Consider the following 15,443-nt stretch of genomic DNA (forward strand, 5'->3'; position numbering starts at 1 on the left):
ACCAGATATTAGATAATCCATTGGGGGTTTTGTGTTGGTTCTTTTTTTCTTTTTTTCTCCCCAGTGTTTGGATTTTGAAAAACTACTTTCACTTTGCCTTTTTCAGAAAAGCTGACCCAATTGAAGCAGGATGAGAGTGCTGCTTCAGCTTGTCAGATTCATATCCCTGGTTCAGTTGGAGGTTAAAGAATAAAGAGGCATTGCTTGTCTGTAGCCATTGGGCACGGCTCCAGTTGTGAGAGAGAGAGAGAGAGAGGAGGCTGCATTTCTAGATTCCCACAGTAAAGTGCTCCAAAGAACAGGAAAGCTTGCAAGCTGTAACCAGAAGGTTAGGCTGTGGCAGCAAAATCTTGCCTCTTTTCTCATTTAGTTTTGAGATCATCATAAAGAAATTACAACATGGCAAATCCTTTTTCTTCCTAGAAAAAAAGCTCTGTTAAATATCTATTTAAAAATATTTCTGGTGCCAGACTTCTAGGAGGATTCGAGAGGGTTTAAGTGTTTTGAATTACTGTTTGTGATAGAAAGACCTAATCTTCTTATTCTTAAGCTGTCAAGAACACCCTTACCTTTAAAGGGGGTGGTCTGATGTTAAATAAGCTCTTAAGTAAGAGAAACCAGGAGTGAATTGCAGCATCAAGAAGGCTCCTCCAATATTTTGACTTGTTATCCCCAAAAGTAAGAATGTGACTTGGGTACTACAACTTTGTTATATGTGTGTTATGTTCTGCTGTTTTTTTAAAGACCCTCTCAGTTTTGTCTAAGAAATTACGCAACCTGCCAGCACCAAGAACTGAGAAAACAAGATGCATTTTTAAGTGATAGCTTATACTGTAGTGTTTGGGCTTGAATGCACAGCAGAGAATAAATTATAATAAGCTCTCATACCCCAAGGTGCTGGGTTTGGAAGGGAAAGCAGCTGAGACTTAAAATATCAGGAACAAAATTATCTTGTGGATAATCAACCATCCCCCATGGCATTATATTATTGTTGAGAGTGAGTGGTTTTCCTTCTTAAATGATCTCTGTGGTAACTTGAATTCAATAGTTATATCTTTATAATGGTTTTTAAATATGATCTCTCTCCCTACTTTTTATGTGGGAGCAGTAGAATAAATGTACTTGAGAAGACATTGATAGTATGCACTTACGTCTTTCAGCTGCTTTAAAAATAGAAGTATGTTAAGGAGAGGATTCCTCCACAGTATTTCAGTATGACCATGCCATCTCAACAGGCTTTGCCTTAAGATTTTGAAATGTCAAGAGACTGATTATTTCGATACTAAGACATTAATTGATTGATCTTGCCTTAAAGTAAAGCTTGTCAAATTAAAGGAATAAAAGCAAGAGAAACTAGGAAAATGGGAATCTAATCTTACAAACATCAAAAAGTTGAAGAGGGTGTTTAAGAGGTGTTTCCTCACACATACATACATAGTACTTACTCCCTCTTTACCTTCCTTCCTCCAAATTCAAGCTTTCCAAGAGGCTTCAGAAGAGTCTCACATCAGTTTTTTCCACTCCTGTCACAAGCCATTACCCCAGCAGATCTTAAAATTTGAAAAATCCAAATGGTTTTACACAAAGAGAAAAAAGTGCATGTATTGGATAAGTTACATGTAAAATCATGCTAAACTGTTAAAAAAAAAAAAAAAGTTGGAAGCTACCTGCATTTTATGACATAGTATACTAACTTTTTTCCCCTCTTGAGCCCTTAACCTCAGTGAAAAGTTTCACAGGAAGCCAAAGTTTGATCTCTGTTTTAAAATGGAAAGTGGAAGAATTTGCCTGTAATCTAAGCATTAATTTTAGCAATAGGCATGAAAAACAACCTTTTAAGTATTTTGCGTATTCAGTACCAATTGCATCTTAGTTTATTAAAGACTATTAATTTGAATCAATTCCAGTTAGCTGCAGTGCAAGTGATGCACAGATTGCTAAGAAGTAGAAGCATATTTGCTGTGAAAAGGAGTGCAAGCATGGCTGTGGATCAGGAAATAGGGTATACGCTATCAAGTGTCAGTATGGTATCTCACTAGTACCAGATCTTACCTCCTGGTGCTTCTTATGTGATCCCAGACTGCTTTTGGGTATGGCACTAGACAGAAGGAACCATTTTATTTGTACATTAGTTATCTCAAAATGCAAGAAAGTTGAATTCAAGGGTCTGTTCCCCCACCACCATCTGTTGCAGGCAGCCCATATCTGGCCTACAAGAAGGTATTCATCATCCTCTGGTTCCAAAGAGAGTTAGTACTCCATGCTAAAACATTGTTCTAAATGACTTTGCCCAGTGGATCCAGTGCTGCAAAACTAGGGGTGTGGGAAGGAGGGGGAAGTACTTTGCCTCACTTCACATCAGCTGCATAGCACTATCATTTTTCTCCCTTCCTCACTCCCACATTTTTATTCTTAAAGACCATGAAAAGTTTTCTAGTTTACTTCTTTTTTTTCACAGCATTTTTTTAAATATTCTGTGCCACAAAAGGAATGAAATTGTTTCTAAGTGCTTCAAGAGAACTTCTGAAATGTTCATATCAGAAGGTACACATTTGTCACATGTATTTTTTTCCTCTGCAAGTTGGAACAAGCCCTGGAAGTCTCCTATGTGAATTATATGAACCTGTCAACCCAGCAACTCGCATCTGCTCCAGGTATACAGGTGAGCACCTTACTACAGTGGCAAGTCTTAGAAGACACTGTTCTACAGGCGTGCAAATGTAGGGGCGTCAAATGACTTGCTGCTTCCAGGCACCCGACTCTATTTCAGAGAAATACGGGTAATACTCCCCTGCAACATTCTTGCACTTTGAGCTGTGTTACCCAAAGTGTATGTTGTACCCATTTTTACATCATCCTTGCAATTCAGTCACACACATTAATCTTACTGTTAATTGCTTTATCGGCTTATGGTGTGGTGCTACCTCAAACATCTTGGATTCCCTTTCTGATTTCATTATTAAGCCCTAATTTTGAGCATCCAAAATTAGAAATTCAGGCATTAATTATAACATGCACCCATTACAAAACTTACACTTGAGGCAGGGAGCAGAGACAGCCAGCAGCATCCATAGCAGAATTCAGTACAATGTGCCACAGTAAACCAGGTGTTCTTCCGACCGCGCAAAGCCGTCCTTAGCATTTTGCATAGTTCTTGTTACATATAAGGAGGCTCATCTGTGTAACCTCTAGTCGCTTACATACTTGCAAGAGAAGATTGAACATTGTCTAATTCATAATACTGCATAAGTGCAAATTGTGTCTTCCCTTAAACTAAAACCGTAACAGCACTTCTTTGGAAGGAGGCAAGGAGAACATGTTTGGAGCAGTGGAGAGGTTGTAATTGTCAATTTCACCAACTTCATGCTGACTTGTAGCCAAGAGAGCAAAACTAATGAAATGCAGCTTTTCTGGCATAAAGAACCAGTGCTACTTGTTAAAGCTTATTCTTGCATAAGCCTAAGGAAAATATATTAGTCTTCTAATTGGAACTGATTAAGCAACTCTGCTCATACGCAAAACAAAAAAACACGCTTCAGCATACTCATTTTGTTAGCAGCATGACCCTGCAGAATTAACAGGAGTCAAGACTTCAGGCTCTCATAAGACAACAGCAGCAGCAAACCCCTATGTTGCAATAAAGCAGGCTGGAGTTCACATAGGTTCACCAAGATGTGGAGAAATCAAGCAAACAGCTTGTAGCACTGCAGTTTTTGCACTCTTTTCAGAAAAGCATACTTTAAAAACAGACTGAAAGAATGATTTCTGGCAGTCTCAGAGACTTATTGTTTTCCCAGAAGTTCACCTGGAGGCCTTTCTAAAGCTCTGTAACAGCTTTCTATGGCCACTGAAGAATGGCTTGCTAGACAAAGGTCTGAACTTTTGTTTAGACCTGTTCCCAGCTATGCAGAACCTGATGGATAATGCTTATTAGGTCTGCCTGCAGAGAAGCCGTGTGTTTGATCCCTCTGTACTGCAACATGTAGAAAATGTAATCATAATACAATATCCATGTGTGACAAAATGTTTGAATAATTCAGGGAGGCACATGCCCTTCAAGAAATTTCTCATCTGTGTGGCTTTTTTTTTTTTTACTTTCACTGACCAATGGGTTGTGAGAAAAACCTGTGTAATACGGATTTCCTGGATTACAGGCTCAAATCCCATGTACTTTATTTAAATTGTATGGGATAAACTGAACTGAGTAAAAATAGAAAAATCTGTCAATATCAGTATTAACTAAATTCATCCCTCCTCCCTGGTTTGCTGCCCCTCCTTCCCAGGAGCAGATGTCAGTGCCTGTGCTTTTCCTGCTGCTTTTTCTGGGAGCAGGAAGCAATCATGCACCTATTCACAGTACGATTTTTCTTGCTACTAGAACAAGGGAGATTGGGTGGTCATAGAGTAACCAACTTGTTTCCATGACACCCGTTCCTTTCTTTGTGGATGCAACCAAACAGCTAGACTGCCGTTTTCTCCAAAACTGTAGTGCCTGGTATGCCTAAGGAAGGGAAGATCCCAAATACTCTAGCTGGTCAACAGCAGGCCCAGCTGCTGTGGCTGGCACTTAGGTACGAGCAGTGAGAGAAAAGGGAAAGTGATACTGTCTCTGGAAACAAAGCCATCAGGACTACATGAAGAGCTCACCTGCAAGGAACACCATCGAATACCAGCAGGTCTACTGGGAAGGCTACTTAGACCACGTGTCATATTGTTATTCCATATATATATATATATATATATGTGTGTGTGTATGTGTGTGTACACTATTTCAACTTAAGTTTTGGGTTCCGTGTTTTCAAAATTCAGCAACTTTCACCAGCTAGATGACAATCTGTTGGATAAACACTTGTATATGCCCTTTAGTTTTTACATACTATAAACTCAAATGACCATCTGATATACACATTTCATCAGGATCACTGGTCTGTGTTTATCTTTTCATCTCTGTACGTTTTAACTGGCTGCATAAGAGTCTTCAAATGCTAGATCAAGCCCAAACTACTCTTTTAACTTCCATTGCTTTTATTAGGTATTTCTACTAAGTGTCTGCTGGGCAGAGCTCTGTAGTATCTTATCTTGTATGAACAGTTCTGCTCCTAATAACTGAGCCTGAAAGCTGCTGAACTCAGTGCATGAATGAGCAAATGTGTGTGTTATTTCTCAGGACTAACAGATATGCATACACAAGGCCTGCAGGTTTAATTCTGTTTTTCAGTTGCACTTGAGGAAAAATATATTTCTAGAAGCAGCAATAAATAAGCAAACAGAATCTAGTACCTGTAACAACATTTTGCCTGGTTTGCAGAACTGGCTTAAAGAAATTAAACTATGCAAGACCCAGCAAAACCTTCGCAAGGCAAAGGAGAAGATTAAAAAAAAGAATATTTTTATCTAGCCTGTTGAAATCCACTCTAGACAACTTGAAAGCTTAACTGTTACTGCACTGTCTACCTTTGGATTCTAACATACATGAGGCAAAAATGCACTATTACACCTTTTCTCATTAAAAAATTATTTCAGTGTTAGACTGTGAGGAGGTACACGACTGCTCTCCTAGAGCTGCGAATGCTGGAGACACAATGGTCTCCAACTCCACAGCTTGTGAAAGGTTTCAAACAAGTGTTCTTCTATTCGTGCATTTTTGTGTGAAAAATTGCAAGGATCCTTAGAGTCAGCTTTGCTAGTACATAGAGTGTTAGGCCAGAACTAAAAGAGCCCTGCCAAGTTGCCATATATCAAGTGGATCCTCTCTCCTGGGTCTGAATCAGAACAAGTCTTGTTTCTAGCAAGGTATAAACTTATTTTTAGGTTGTATTTCTATACTCTTCACCATTTTATTGGCAGAACCTCTGCTGGTTCAGGTTTGTGTAGCAACCTCTCCAAGTTTAGTTCCTGCTGGCAAAATCCAGGCCAAAGTGGAAATGGTACGTGTGAAAGAAGAAAGTCCTTTATGTTTCTATTACAATGATCTGTTACACAAACATTCAAGGTTAGGGTGAAGAGCATTGGGGAAAAGAAAACAAAACAGACAAGCAAACAAAAACCCCCAACCCGCCCCCCAAAAAACCCAAAAGGCCTCACAGAGTTTCTGTCCATTTTTACGGATTATGACAGGAAATATCTACAGATTTTTCCCCTCTCAAGATTCTTTTCGTGTTTCATCTCTCCCGATCAGAAAGATCAAGTAGCAGAGAGCAATTTATTTCTTATGAAGCAGTTTGTAACAGGCCACATCTCTGCAGCTCCAGACACAGGACTCATGCTGACCTCAAAGGAAGTGTTAACTGTGAATTTATGACAGTATACGTGATCCAGTTGGATGCTCTTTTGGGACTGAAATGCTAACGGGACACAGAGTATAGATCAAACTATAGAGCAATTATACTGAAATGGTCCTTTTGCCATCCGAGGTATCCCACATAAATCTGTGTTGTCATACCGGCCTTGTGAAACAAATACAGTTCTGATTGTCCCAGCTGCAACGACAATGTAGCCCAGAGGCTGCAAGCTGGGTAAGGTGCCTGGGTTTTAGATCCAGCCCTTGCTTCCTGTGATGAGATCAGAGCATTTAGTAAAAGTCCTGTTTGCATACGGTGGACTCACAGTCTATCATTTACCAAACAATGTTACAGCAATCACCAAAAGTATCCTTTTTTAATATATAAATAAAGTTACAGGATTTTTCACTGAGTACCAAATAATTTATAAACCTAGGATACTGATTTGACTCACCCTACAAGGATAAACCTGCTTTGGCTCTTCCTGGTGCTACCACATTTTTCTAATTTGTTTTATTTTTCAAACTTGATTTTCCCAGTTGGAGTAAACATAAAGAGTGCAAGAGCGGTATGAAAAAAAATAATCTATAACTGCTTAAGTATGCAACAGAAGCAAGAACTAGTCTTGTACAATTAAGATTGAAAGTTCCTCACAGTTATTTCATAATGTATTTCTATACATACAAAGCTTCTTGAAGCTTTGCATTATATTTTGTATATAATACCATCTACAGTTTTTGATTTTGATTAAAGTCCTTTTGATTTACTGATAACTCTCATTACAACATACCCAGCTGTGTCACTGAAGCCAAATATTACAGTCCATGTGAACTTTGGTTTGCATTTCACCTGAGTGATATACGAAAGGGGGTTGCAGAATCTGATACAGAAGTAACTGCATATTTGCTATAATTTTTCCAACAGAACAATTTATGATCGGGCACACTGAAATAAATCTGAAGTGTATTAGCTTTACCCTGAAACCACCTTTATCTCAGACACAAAGTCAGTTATCTGTTATAAGATACAGCACATTTTTAAATAGCGACAGCAGTAACAATTATAAGCAACTTCATAGTTGTGTTTGTGGTGAGCAGTTGGGTTCTGTGAGCCAGAAGAGACCATCAGATCTGGCAGCCTGAATGACCATGGAGTATCATCTTGTCACTATAAATTTTATTTTTGTAGAATTTAGGACAAGCTATAGTATTAATTGCAATAGCTTCATTTTTAGAACAGACAAATGCAAAACGGTCCTTTATTTCTAGCTATTTGTATCATACTGTTACCAATCAAATGTGATTTACTCTATTAATCCATTAATAGCATTTTGTTAGGAATGAACTATGCAGGATATTCATTTCAACACAGTAATAAAAGGCTTGAAATGTATTTCATGGCTTGCACAAGAGGGATTGGGGGAAAAAAATAGAGGCTTGGTTCTCACTTATTTTATCTGCTGCACTTGTTATATCTGTTCAAAGTAAACTTAGGATAATAGTATTTTAGTTCAGTGGCTGGCTAAGGGTAAGAAAAATTCTAGGGCATTTCTATTTCAAGTTGATCTTAAAGCAGTCCATTTCATTTGAAACAAAACATACCAATCTCAGGTAATCTAACCTTCAGAAGTTGTTAACTTTAAAATAAAAGAAAGTACCTACTGTTTCTAAAGCTTTAAATTACAAAAAAACCCAACCCACAAAACACTAGAATTTCTGGAATAAAACCATCACACAGAAACACATACACTTTCTTACTGTTTTTTCCTCCTTGTGCAGACGAAACTATTCACTGAATTTAACCTAAGCTTGAGTATCATTTAGCTTCCACAGAAACTGACTCCCTTAACAGAATTTTTTTAAGCGCAAGTTATATTCTAGCACATGCACAAGAATGGAGTGTACAAAGCAGAAGAAAATAGGGAATCAGGCCAGAGACTAATTTTAAGGCTAATTTAGCATAACAAAGACTGGAAGAAAGAAAGTATGGAGGAAAAAAAAAAAAATTGAGGTTTTACAGTGAACTATTACAGATTTTCATAAAACTAGACTAGTATACATGAGCTGAAACCCAGAGTCTGCTTCTTAAAGGCAAAAACTGAAAGCATCATCCAAAGAACAGTTATAAATTATGACACAATTTCCCCGCAATGTTTCCCTTGAGCGTCCAAACTATTATGCAAAGTCGTCATCCAAATAGTTTTACTTCTTACTGTTCTATTAGGGCTAATACAAATAATTACATTTACAATGGAGACACTGGCCTATGAGTGGATGGCAAAAGGCAGACCTTCCATCACAGACCATTAAGAGTTCTTTGTGAGTAGAAGCTTATTTCTCTCAGAAAGCAATGAGGGTATTCAGACATCTCAGTGAAGAGGGTTATTTGTTTACAAGTGTTTCTCTGACGAACATATGCTGAGACCATAGACCTTAAGATGAAGAGGTCTGTGGATGAACACTTGAAAATGATTTGATTTCTACTATTTAGTGGAACTTTGATGATGCAGAACACCCAAGAGTTTAATAACACAACATAAAGCAGTGTTTTCTGTCTGGTACTTAAGACTCAATTATTAATTAAAGTGACTATACTGCTTTTTCTAGCTAGAATGATTTGAAAATAATTTCTGATTCATTAACTTCTGTGTTTTACCCTAGCTATTGAATTTTAGTGTTGCAATGTTTAGCATAAATGTGTTTACTTTTCCTTGTTGATGACCTATCCTTCTCCATTCCAAAAATATGGAAAACTTAAGATAATCATACCTTCAAAATATTTTCATTTGAATTTGATAAATACCTGATATTAATGCAACATAAGATTATGCCAAGGCTGATCACCACTTTGAAAGAAACACAAGGCTTCAGGAAAACACTTCTGAGCACCCAAAGGGGACATGAGGCATTAAGAATGAACAGAAATGAACGTTTGTTTTATACAGGGCTGTATGAAAGGGAAACGCAAAAGGCTGGCGAGATAGAATATTCTCCTTGGCTTTCTTCTACTCACTTTCATTGTTGTAATAGGAGCTTTGTTAAAAGTCTGCAAGGTTTTATTTTACTATGAGCCCTATCAATGTCTCTAACCAACTCTAAGTCATTTGTCCCAGTGAAGGATTATGGCCCCTATTAGATTATTGAACACTTGCAGTTCAGCTTTGCAAAGGAAACTGTAAGCATTCAGCACTTGACAGGATTACACCATGGTGGCCATCATGATTACTTTGCCCGAGACTGGCCTTGGGAATTTATCTTCTTTGTAAAACATGGGGCGGGGCGGGGGGGGGAGGTAATAAGCTCAGTACCCATTTTGAACAGGCAGAACATAAAAGTTAGGGACCATCTGTGGCAGACAGAGACTTGTGAACAGCACGGCTTTGATCTTCAAACTAGAAGAACTGATTAGTTTCAACACACAGATGTATGGATGGTGTCTATCTACTTTATAATCTCAATGTGCCCAATGTTTCGTTTTCTCAAGGTTCTTCTTGTGTCAAAACCAAATCCATGTGACATATTTGAATAAATCTCTATACTACTTAGGAGAGAATATTTCCAGCCAAAGCTGAAAGGGCACACCACATTCATGGGGCAGTGTGGAAGGGTGCAGGTAAGACTAAAGACAAGCTTCTCTGTGTGCAGCAAAACTATTAACGCCTGCTCTTCTATGGTAGTTATGTTTTGTCTCTCAAACTTGCTCCCTTCCCTTCAAGATAATACTTATCCTGGGTCCCCTTTAATATTTTAATCAGGTAATAGACAACATACAGATAAGCTGGAGCTACTGACAGTCTGACAGACAAGATTACAGCTGGCAAATCAGCCCCCAGAAATCACAAGCAGCAGAATTCTGCTGGTTTTCCTGACACTGGGAGCACAAATCTCTCAGCTTTCTACTCTGTCAAGGCATCAATTTTAAGAAGTTTCCAGGAATTTAATTTTGTATAAATTGAAGGAGATCAACAAACAGGTTTAAATCATTATCAGTGGGGGAATGATAGACGGACAGTAGATGAAATCACATATTGCATAACTGACTTGCTATGTTACAATAAACTTTATTCCTTGATAGAGTAAGACAGAGCTGCAAATGAGCCCTTTGACCAAAGCAAAGAGGAGAGATGGCAGTGCATCAAGACACTAATACTCTGTAGGAGTGAGAGTGCTGGCTAGTATAACCTGTGATGGCCCATAGGACCCAAACAACACGGCCAAGTTGGTTTGTGAGCACAACTGTCTTCTCTGGGGTGGTCCGACTGCATTATCTCAGAGGTACTGCATCACTATCCTCATCTGTCAGAGTACTGCAATTCAGCTGTTATCTTCTGCCAGGCACAGTAGTACTACAAGGTCCACATTTTTGTTTGTTTTTTTTGTTGTTGTTTGGGTTTTTTTTTAAATGAGTCACTGTAATCAATCTGCAGTTCTATACCGCAGTGTAAATGTGCATTTCTGATAAGAGTATCAATTAAATAACTGGAAGAAAACCCACAAGCCTGAAAATCGGTATTTGCTGAGGTAAATGTGGGAATCCCAGATACTAAGCAGAATAAAAAGGGACTAAGAAAGGGGCTTTGCCCTAAAATACTTGCTGGTGAGCCTCATCTTTGTAGACAAAGATACGAGGAGGTACCATTCACTGAGGCATGTAGCAGTTTAGTGTCAGACAACAGCCAGAGCACTGGAGAATCCTACTCACTGCATGCTACTGCATCTAAAGTACTGTCGTCAGCAACCAATATTGAAAATACCCATGTTGCAGTAAAATGCTGTCTAACTAATCACAAGTGACATTAACAAACCCTGTAAACTGCATCCAACTTTGTGGGTCATCAAACAGTATTTGTGTTCAATAAAATAATAAAAAGATTTAGCAAGTTGCCATCATGCCTTAGGCATATCCTCTCCACACAGCATTCACCATGTATCATGCAGCACCATTCCCTAGCAACATGAAGCATTATTATTAGCAACTTAAGTCCCAAGGTTATTAGTGAGCTATGAACTCACAATACACAGAAGATAAAAACCTCTAATACTTTTATTGCTTTCATTCACCAGCTGGTGTTTTAATCATAATATGTTGTCTCATTAAAAGTCATTACATTAATGCTGTATATGATTAGAATCCACAAGGCCTGTTACACATTGCCCATAAAAAAAAAAAAAAAAAAAAAAAAAAAAAGTCCTTAGCTTCCTATAGTCTCTCAGAGTGTTTTCAGGTTTGTGTTAAAGCCTTTTCTGAGAAAGAGTAAAAAGGAATAACCGTGCACACTAGGATTTTCCCATAAGGTAGAAACAAAGCCTGTGAAAACAAAGGTCTAAGCAATTAAAGTGGGCTGTGTGCTGAAACTGGCTTTGTGCAGTTGCAGGTGGAAGGCAGGCAGACTGCCTAAGTTTTAGCTTTAACCACCAGGCTCTGAGCTCCCAACAGAGTGAAGCATTTTTCCCCCATTTCCCCCAGCACAGTGGTGCCTCAGCCTTATTCTCAGAAATGCTTATTGTTGGGCTGGCATTTGCTACATGGGACGCACGTGTCCACTAGGAAGTTTTTAGAAGTTAATGAATTGTATTAAAAAAAAGTAAAAGCATTGCTGCAGAATAAAATCCTCCAGTCCCTCGAAAGACAGTTGAGGACTGCACCCACCTGCTCCACAAGTAAATTAGGGTAAGGGAAAACCTTCAGCATTGTTGTTGCTCTTATCTTTTGCTGGGTCAGCTGCAAGCCAGGTCCCTCCTCCTAGATGAAACTTTTTCTTCGTCTTGTTTTGTTCTTCACCCTCCTTATTAGCCTGTTTCTGCTCTTATGCAAAGTACTTCTGAATCAATTTACAAGGGCTCAGGTTTGGGGAGAACTAGTTTTGTCGAGAAATTGCCTTTCCTGCCCTTCAAGACTTGCTCTCAGAGCACTGATATGGCTGCCGCACACAGCATGGCATGAAGCAAGGAGGCCTCATTTGTTCCAGTTGCAGATTCAGACACACAGGATGTCCGAAATTTCTCCTTTCAAGCCGCTGAATGCCACAGCTCTGTTTGTGCATCATTGCTTTCAACCATGGTTCCGGTTAGATGTCCTTTGCCCCACCACAGGGCTGCTAAATCACATCTCAGCAGGGAGCACTGAATCACTTTCTAAACAAAAGCAATGAAACAAGTCAGGACAAGGGAGGTTTCCTAACAGTGAGGATGCCAATGTTCAGAAGCCATGCAGTTAGCACTTCTCTTTAGTATGCAAGACAACTGCTCCTAAGTGGAGCCTGGACTGTTTTCAAGGGGACACTCAACATGAAGGGGAAAGCAAGCCTGCAATCTGACCTTCTCCTAATTCCAGTTATAGACAATATACACAATTCCCAGTTCATTCCATCTAATGGCAGGATTGTGAGTCCTACTGAATATTTCTTTTTTTTCAGTGAGTGTGGAAGGAATGGGAATTGAGACTGCGAAGGCCTTGTGTCACTCCCCCTCCTGTCAGTCAACCTTCAAAAGAAAGCACCACGGCTTCCTCCCGAAACTCTGAACAGTACCATGAGGCAAATAAGGGTGCCTCCCTTATTTGTCTCAGGTCAGGTAGGCAGAGGAGGTAACCTCAACTCACCCCATTTGGGAACCGTTTTGCCTTGAGAGATCGGTGAGTGCATGATGAGTCTCAGTCCCACCATCCCACCCCATGGTCCTGTTTCAGTGACAAGGTGGGACAATAGCTGGCAGACTGGTTTATGGCCAGGCTGGTAAATTCACACAAACTCCCACTTGTTGGCGTAGATCAAGTAGCTGAAATACCACATCATCCTACTGCCAGATCCCTCCCTGCCAATACAATCTCACCAAATGGTACTGATGGTATTTGTTTGCATATAGAGACGTTCTGAATCTTATCAGCCCGAATCACAGCATTTCTCACTACCAAGCTTTCCTCTCCACTTCTGACATTTAACACTTGCATTTTGTCTTCTTGAGGTAGCAAAAGTATTCATTAAGCAGAGATATCTTTGGTTTTGCAGCTTTTCTTTCAGAGGCTCGAATTCACAGAGCCCACAGACTGTGGTTCACTGTCAATCCCTCAACACAAACTACAGTATCATAAATTCCCCTGCAAATGGAGGATGGGTGTTCACTGGGACCAGGGAAGTTCCTAGGAGATGGTCTCGGTGCAATTCAGGCCAATTCTATACTTGCAAGGCATCTGAAAAAAAAAAGTTCTGGCTCACCCTCAATGCCAGTCTCATCCTCATGTCTCTTCCGTCATTAAGCCTTAAGCAGACATCTTCTGTGGATATTTCTAAATTAGCTCACCTGTCATGCTCCTATTCAGCGTGCAGTAGCAACTTTCTAATTAGCAACTATTCTTTCACTGTAGTCTACACTCTAAGACTCATTATTCTAAATTTATCTACAAATTGAACAGCCCTCTTTCCACCTGTAATCAGGCCGGTACTAGCATGTTCTAAATCCTTCGTCATCTGACTACATTACTGCTCATTAATTTTCTTCCTTAGTGTTTTTATTCCAGCTTCACAGTACTGGGTTGTTGCTGACTATTGACACCAACAACTTAAGCTAAACAGCTCAGGCCCTGTATGTCTAGTCTTTAATATCAGTAAAATAGACACATTTATGTTCACATCTGTTTGTAAAGCTGAGCCCTGTTCATAAAAGTATTGCGTACCACTATGTAAGAACATCTGCAGAGAGGATTGTACAAACATTTCCAGTCTAATTTCAGTTTTTAATTACTTTTTCATCCTTATTTTTCTAGCTGGAACATGACAAATTTCTATCTGAGGCTGCATTTAAGAAGCATTAATTCTTGCCTTAATTATCTAGTGCTCAAGACAAAATAAGAAAATACACCTTCTCCTAACAGGAGAATATTGAAATGACCAAAAAAAAAAAAAAAAAAGACCAAAAATATTCCAATATGATATATGGTTCAAAATCTGAAAAGAGATGGAGACACCCAGTGCAATAAACCTCTTCACTATGTGATGAAAATGAGTTGTGATTTGTGAAATTTAAAGAACTCTGCTCCAAAACATAAGAAACACATTCATATTCAAGACAGACAGCATCCTGACCTGCAATCAACCTGACTTCCTCTTACTTAGTCCACTTCGACATACCTTGCACCCCCACTTTGTGAACAGTTTGTGACTCCCCTCCTGGCCCCTCCACTTCTTATATTTCTGCACCAGAACTCTATGCGAGCAGAGGCACATGGGCATAGCCAGACATTTCATGCCCAGCAACTATATTGGTTCTGGACACATCTTTCCCTTATGGTGTCTCCATATTACCCTTGCTATGTAAACAGCAAGGGTGTACAAAAATCCAAATGCAGTGATGAAATGCAGCACAAACTGTACAGCTACCCCAGTGATTCTTCCAGTTAACACCAGATTGTAGCTTCACCTTACCTCGCCAAGCGTTTTTCTCACCATCCTACCCAGTTTAGGATCCAAATTTTGTATCCAAATCTAGTGTTCAGCAAAGCCCTATCGTCTGCAATTTTCTCAGAAAGTCACTCCGTGAAACAGAGGATGAATCCCTGCTGTGTTCCTTGCCCAGCTACCCCCCGGACTAGAGCATCTGGCCACCTGCAAAAGGAAATCAAACTGAGCCCTTTCAGGCTGTGATAATTTAGTCTCACTTTCCCAGAAGATGATAAAAGCAAGCAGGAAAACACTCTTTGTCCATGTACTGTTCTCAAAGGCACCAAAAACCCTTTACAAAGGTATAATTCTTCTTTCTGAAAGCTAAATAACACTGAGAAAAGACACTGTAACACTCAGAGGTTTCTTCACGCTGACAATTTTAAATACCATTTCCTTCAATCTTCATAGACTTCAAATTGAACACTTGTTTATCCTTCCAGTAAAATACCATTATGTTAACTGCCTTAAAATGCTTCTCCCAGTTTTCATACTAAAATTTTCCAGCTCTTACACTCTGGACCATATAATCTATTATAGCTTTTATCTTCACACTAACCACTTCAGGAGCAATCTGTGGATATCCTAATCCTTCCCTTTCTAACACCATAATCTCCTGATCTTTAATAAAAAATTAAAAAAAAAAAAGAAAGAGAGAGAGAGAAAGATTTGCAAAGCTGTTCTGTGCCTCCTGTTCCATGTTAGCAGTTGCTAAGTCACTTTGCAAA

The sequence above is a fragment of the Accipiter gentilis genome, chromosome 30, assembly GCF_929443795.1.
Source record: "Accipiter gentilis chromosome 30, bAccGen1.1, whole genome shotgun sequence".
Lineage (NCBI taxonomy): Eukaryota > Metazoa > Chordata > Aves > Accipitriformes > Accipitridae > Astur > Astur gentilis.